Source organism: Chaetura pelagica, unplaced genomic scaffold (genome assembly GCF_000747805.2).
Source record: "Chaetura pelagica isolate M959 unplaced genomic scaffold, ChaPel_1.0 scaffold12, whole genome shotgun sequence".
Classification (NCBI taxonomy): Eukaryota; Metazoa; Chordata; class Aves; order Apodiformes; family Apodidae; genus Chaetura; species Chaetura pelagica.
The window spans coordinates 5,923,247-5,928,301 of NW_009952801.1; the positions used below are offsets into that span (position 1 = coordinate 5,923,247).

The 5,055-nt window shown below is 36.8% G+C and overlaps 1 protein-coding gene across 1 annotated transcript in view; it reads left to right on the forward strand.

Moving 5' to 3' along the window:
* Positions 1-249: 249 nt before the first annotated feature.
* Positions 250-5,055, forward strand: part of AHR (aryl hydrocarbon receptor) — a 53,388-nt gene continuing 48,582 nt past the window's right edge. Inside the window, 1 exon segment of the mRNA XM_009994948.1 lies at positions 250-433. The gene's annotated coding sequence lies outside the window, so the exon portion shown is untranslated.

Below are 5,055 nucleotides of genomic sequence, written 5' to 3' on the forward strand. Positions count from 1 at the left end.
AGCCATTGTATATCTAACTGCTTCATTTAACAGTGTGTGTGTGTTAAATGGGGGGGGTTTTAAACCATCTGAGATTTATTTTTTCCAATGGGAAACATAAGTAATTTGGGAAAAGCTTTTAGCTTGTTGAAGCTTAAAAGTCAATTTGTAACATTAGGTTTGGCAAATATTTACCTTCATTTTTGGAAGGAACTTGTGTTTATATTGTGTTTGTTTTTTGGTTTTTGTGGTTTTTTTTTCCACAGAGTAAAGCCATCCCCAGCTGAAGGGGTCAAGTCTAATCCATCCAAGAGGCATAGGGATCGCCTGAACGCAGAGTTGGACCGCTTGGCTAGCCTCCTGCCTTTCCCTCAAGATGTCATCGCCAAATTGGATAAGCTGTCTGTGCTTAGGCTTAGCGTCAGTTACCTGAGAGCCAAAAGTTTTTTTGACGGTAAGGGCTGGAAATTTATTTGGTTTTGAACTGCTTGTAAAGTTCCGTTTCATACTGTATGTAGATTTCAGCTGTTTTAAGCACTTAAACCCGTTAATTTATCTGTATTTTAATGGAATGTAACTATAGAAAGCTTTCTTGAAAAATCAAATGTAACTAGTTATATTTCATTTAAATCCCCAGTCTTTCAAAGCCTTGCATTTGGAAGTAATGTTGCCCTTGATGAGTCTTCTTTTTTTTTAGGTGTTAAAAAATGCAAAAGAGATTTCTTTCTTTCCTCTCTGAAAACTGCCTTCATAAAAACATTATTGTTCTAAGTCGTATGAGTTCCCATCCATGGTGTGTTTTGCTAATGATACATCAAAAATTACTGTTTTGATAAAAAGTTATTCATAGTGCCCCTTCCTATAGTTTAGTACAGAGGTGACTTTTAGTGAAATAAAGGCAAAGTCTTTCCTGCATTCAAGCCCAGATTAATGCAGAGCATGAGGCATTAAGGTGACAGCCAAAATTCCCCTGTTGCGTGGGGCAGGTTTTCCCTGGCCCCAGCCATTGCAAGGGTAACAGCAGCAGAGTAGTAATAAGGCCAGAAATGTGTTCTCTTAGACTTCCTCAGAGCTGGCCCGGCAGTCAAACCCCTCTCCTTCACTACCTGAGTTGTTATGTAGGGTGAGATGTCATGTCTGGCTTCCTGCCAGCTTCTTCAAACACAAAAATAGTCTGCTCCTTTTCATTGTTGTAATAAAGCAGGGAGCTGGTATTTAAATAATTGTCCTTTTTTTATCAGTCAGTGAAGTTTTACAGCAGTATACTGAGGGAGGAATTGCATTGATCAGCTGTAGCTGTGGAATCTTGTTTGCAATGGAGATGATATTAAATTGCAAGTTGCTTTGTTTTATTTTTGTGAAGTTGTTTTGACATTAAAATAACTTTTCATTGATTGAAGATTTAGTCACTTGATAGTAACTCCAAACTATGAAACTATGAAAGAAGGCTTGAAGAAACCTAACTGTCTAAGATAGTTCCACATTTTCCTCTAGAAATACAAAACATTTATTTTCATTTATTGTGTCTAGTGGCTTCAGTTAAGTAATGCTCATAAATTTATATCCTGTGTTTTATTGCTTGAAGAATATATGCAGGCATCTTGTTTCTGTGCTTGTTCGGGACAATTCTTAGTATGGAATCTGCTCAAGGCTAGATTTGGTAAAATATTTCTAGCAGTGTTTGTTCAAATTGAAATATTTGCTCCCATGAAATGAGAGGGTTCCCTTGTCACATCAGTTTCATCAGTCTTTGTGAGATGTTTTCTCAGGTTGACTGCTGTGAAACAATGTGCTCTCTTGGTGAATTGAAGAGGAAGTTCTAGCCTCAATGAAACATTTCTTGAAATGTTTGCGTTCTGAAGCAACTACAAGACTGCAAGTTTTTTTACCTTACTTGGGATGCACTGATAATAGCAAATCTCAATTTCTCATTCAATGGAACTGCTTGATTTTGTTTCTTTCACCCCCTCCCCAGTCCCTCCCCTCCCAACAGTTTGCACTTGAAGGTTTTCTGTTAAAGGGGTTTAATGCTATGATTTCTGCATAGGAAAAAAAGTCTTGGCTTTGGCTGTATGGAGACAGCCAGTATCGCTTTACACCAAAATTTACATCAGTTGCTTGTTTCTAATTTAAACATGAAGGTAGCTTTCAGCTGTTTTAGAGCTGTGATGAATTAGATGTGTGCTAGTGACAGAGAAATTATAGTTGCATTTCAGACTCCATTTTAACTACTGTGAATACAGAGTTGAAGCAAATGTAACCTGTGTTTTCAACTCAGTAGTATTCTATTAGGGTCATATCCATATGAGACATATGCAGCTAATGCTACTGTACTGGACCACTGCAGTAGAACATAGTGTATTTAGTTGTGCTACTTAATTTATTAAAATAGAATCTTTATTTATCTCCTAGGAAAGGACTTTTCAAACAACAAGTGTGTGCATATACTAGATGCATTACAGCAAAATATTTTTATGTAGTCTCCATTAAAAAAAAAAAAGCCTGGTAAAAATGAAAAAGAATTGGATGTTGCTTATGTTGTGCAAGACATATTGAACAGTGTAGGATCATGCAAGTTTAATTTCTAGCTACAGTAGAAGCTATCTTAACCTTTTTTAGCAGGAAAGGCTTTTTTTCCTCCTTCTTTTCAGGCTTTTGAACTGTAGGACTACTAGTCAGGTTAGTAATCAGTATCCATCTGAAAGTGTTTAAAGGCTAACATCCATGACTAAAGTGAAGATAAACAGGAGTAACCAACCTATGACTATGACAGATCCAATAGTGCAAGTAAGATCTTTTATACTATTTGAATAGATTACATATTATTTAAATACATTTCAGTTTAAACTTACTCCAAAGGAGAAACAGTGCTTTGAAGTACAGAATTAATGAAAATACCCTGAAAACCCCTTAAGAGTTTCACAATCTATCTATGCAGTGCTGCTCATGGAACTGCTTTTTCAAAGGAATGTTTTGTGTACTGAAATATATGTGGAAAGCCCTCTAGACTAAACCAGACAAATGTAAGAGTGAACACTGATTGTCACCTTGAGTGCCTAGACTGAGCCAACAGGACCACTTTATTAACGCAGCATGCTGAAGTAAAGGGAAACGCTAAATGAATAACAGGATGCAAATGGGGGGGTGTGTAAATTCCTGCGGAAAGTAAAATATAAACGCGTAATCATATGATCTTGCTTGAAAGGAAACCCAAGTTTTTGCTGTAACAATAGATATTTTTTCAAAGAAAACACTTGCATTTTTCCAAGTTCAGATAATCCAGAGTAAATGTCTGTTTTCTGCAGGTGGAAGTCTGGGGGAGAAAAATGTTTAATGAAAGACATCTCAAGATGTTACATCAGTTTGAGTAAATGTACCTTACTTAGACATCCACAAGGGTTTTTTTATTGTTACTTTAAAAGCTAAGTGTATCTGTTAAAAATACCAAACCAAACAAAAAAGCATCTTGTCCTGCCCTTCCGCAGTCATAAAGATGGTACAGAACTGTCTCCAGAGCAATAGACAGGTGAGTTTATCCATAGTCTTGACTGAGCGGTGGTAGATGTCTGCATGTGTATCTTATTTCAGGTTGTAGGAAACAGGTGTACATTTTGCTTTTTTCTCTTCCAAAACATCTTACTTCTGTTGGTGATGTGTATCACTTCTGTTGGTGATTCTGTTGGTGAAGTTAATCAGTTGTTTTTTTCATTGGTGTAGTTTGTTAGTGAAGTTACGGTGCTGTTAAGTGGTTCTTCTCTGTCACTTTCCTTTAGATACACTAGTTTTGTGTGGTCAGCTTAGTCTCAAGTCCACATGGTGTCAGAAGGTTTTAGGTATCTCTATGTCAGGCACTCTGGCATGCTCCTGTAGGTATTAATTTGACCTTGTAGTCAGTAGTGGCTTAAAATAATGTCTCAAGTCTGTTTCTTTATAAACCAAAGTTCTTAATGTGGCCAGTCAAAGCTAAGAAGTGATTTAAGGTGGTGTGGCTTCTCTGCTGTCTGGTGCTACCTGTCTGTATTGAAGTGGATTACCAATCCTCAAAGTCAAGCAGGTTAAATCGCCACTGGAGTATTATTTTGTGCGTGTAAGATACTTTCTGAAAGTGGCTTAAGGCAAGCTTTTTATTTTTAAGAGACTAGGGTGAATCGGGCAGGTGTCTGCAGACAGTCTGTGAAGAAAGACTTTATTTGTTGTCCTGGTATTGTTTCGCTCTCTTTTGATGCTAAGTGCTTATGCATGTGTGCATTCACTGGTGAAAAATATAAAGTGGAATATAGGACAACAGCTTTTTGTGTGGGTGTAGGTTAGTGGAAGTTCAGCATCTGGATCACAACTGGATGGTCATTTATGTATAGCCTGTGTTGCCCATGCATAGTAAAGGAAAATGCCCATTTGCCTCTTGCTTGAGTCCTTATATGATGAATTGATAATCATTTAAATACTTTACTGCAGTAAGGAGGAAGGAACATTTATTGAGCCGTCTTGGGGTTTTGGTGGAGTGGTTAGATTTAAGGGGTAAAAGTAGAGTTAATATCATTGATCACTTTTTTTATTGTTAGGACATGATTTTTCTTTTCAAAGGTATACTGAGAAGTAAGGAGAGGCTTGCAGAATCTAAAACGAAGAAGCTGTGCTGTGTGTGTGTATTGATACGTTAGAAACAAATTTTAACATGTTGCTTATTAATTACCCCTTTCATCCACTTCACTAAGAATTCCTGTGGTTTAAAGTATGTGTTTTTTCCCCTCTTGCTTATTGGACAGTATTCTGCAATTACAGAATAAAGTTTCTGCTCAAAATTAGTTTAGAATTGGTTTCTTATGTTGTATGCAAGTGATTTTGGCAAGCACAGCAATAACAAAATAATTAAGAATTTTTTCCAGTAAGCTTGCATTGCCTAATTTTACTTTGTAATATAATTAACACACATTCTTTGGCATAACATAGCTTAAATTTGCAACGCACCCATTGTCATCACATAAAGCGTATCCTTTGATAGAATGTTTTTTTCCTCTGATGTCTGCCGTTCTGTCATACTGTGTATTGGACAGAACAGACTGCATGTGATTCCTG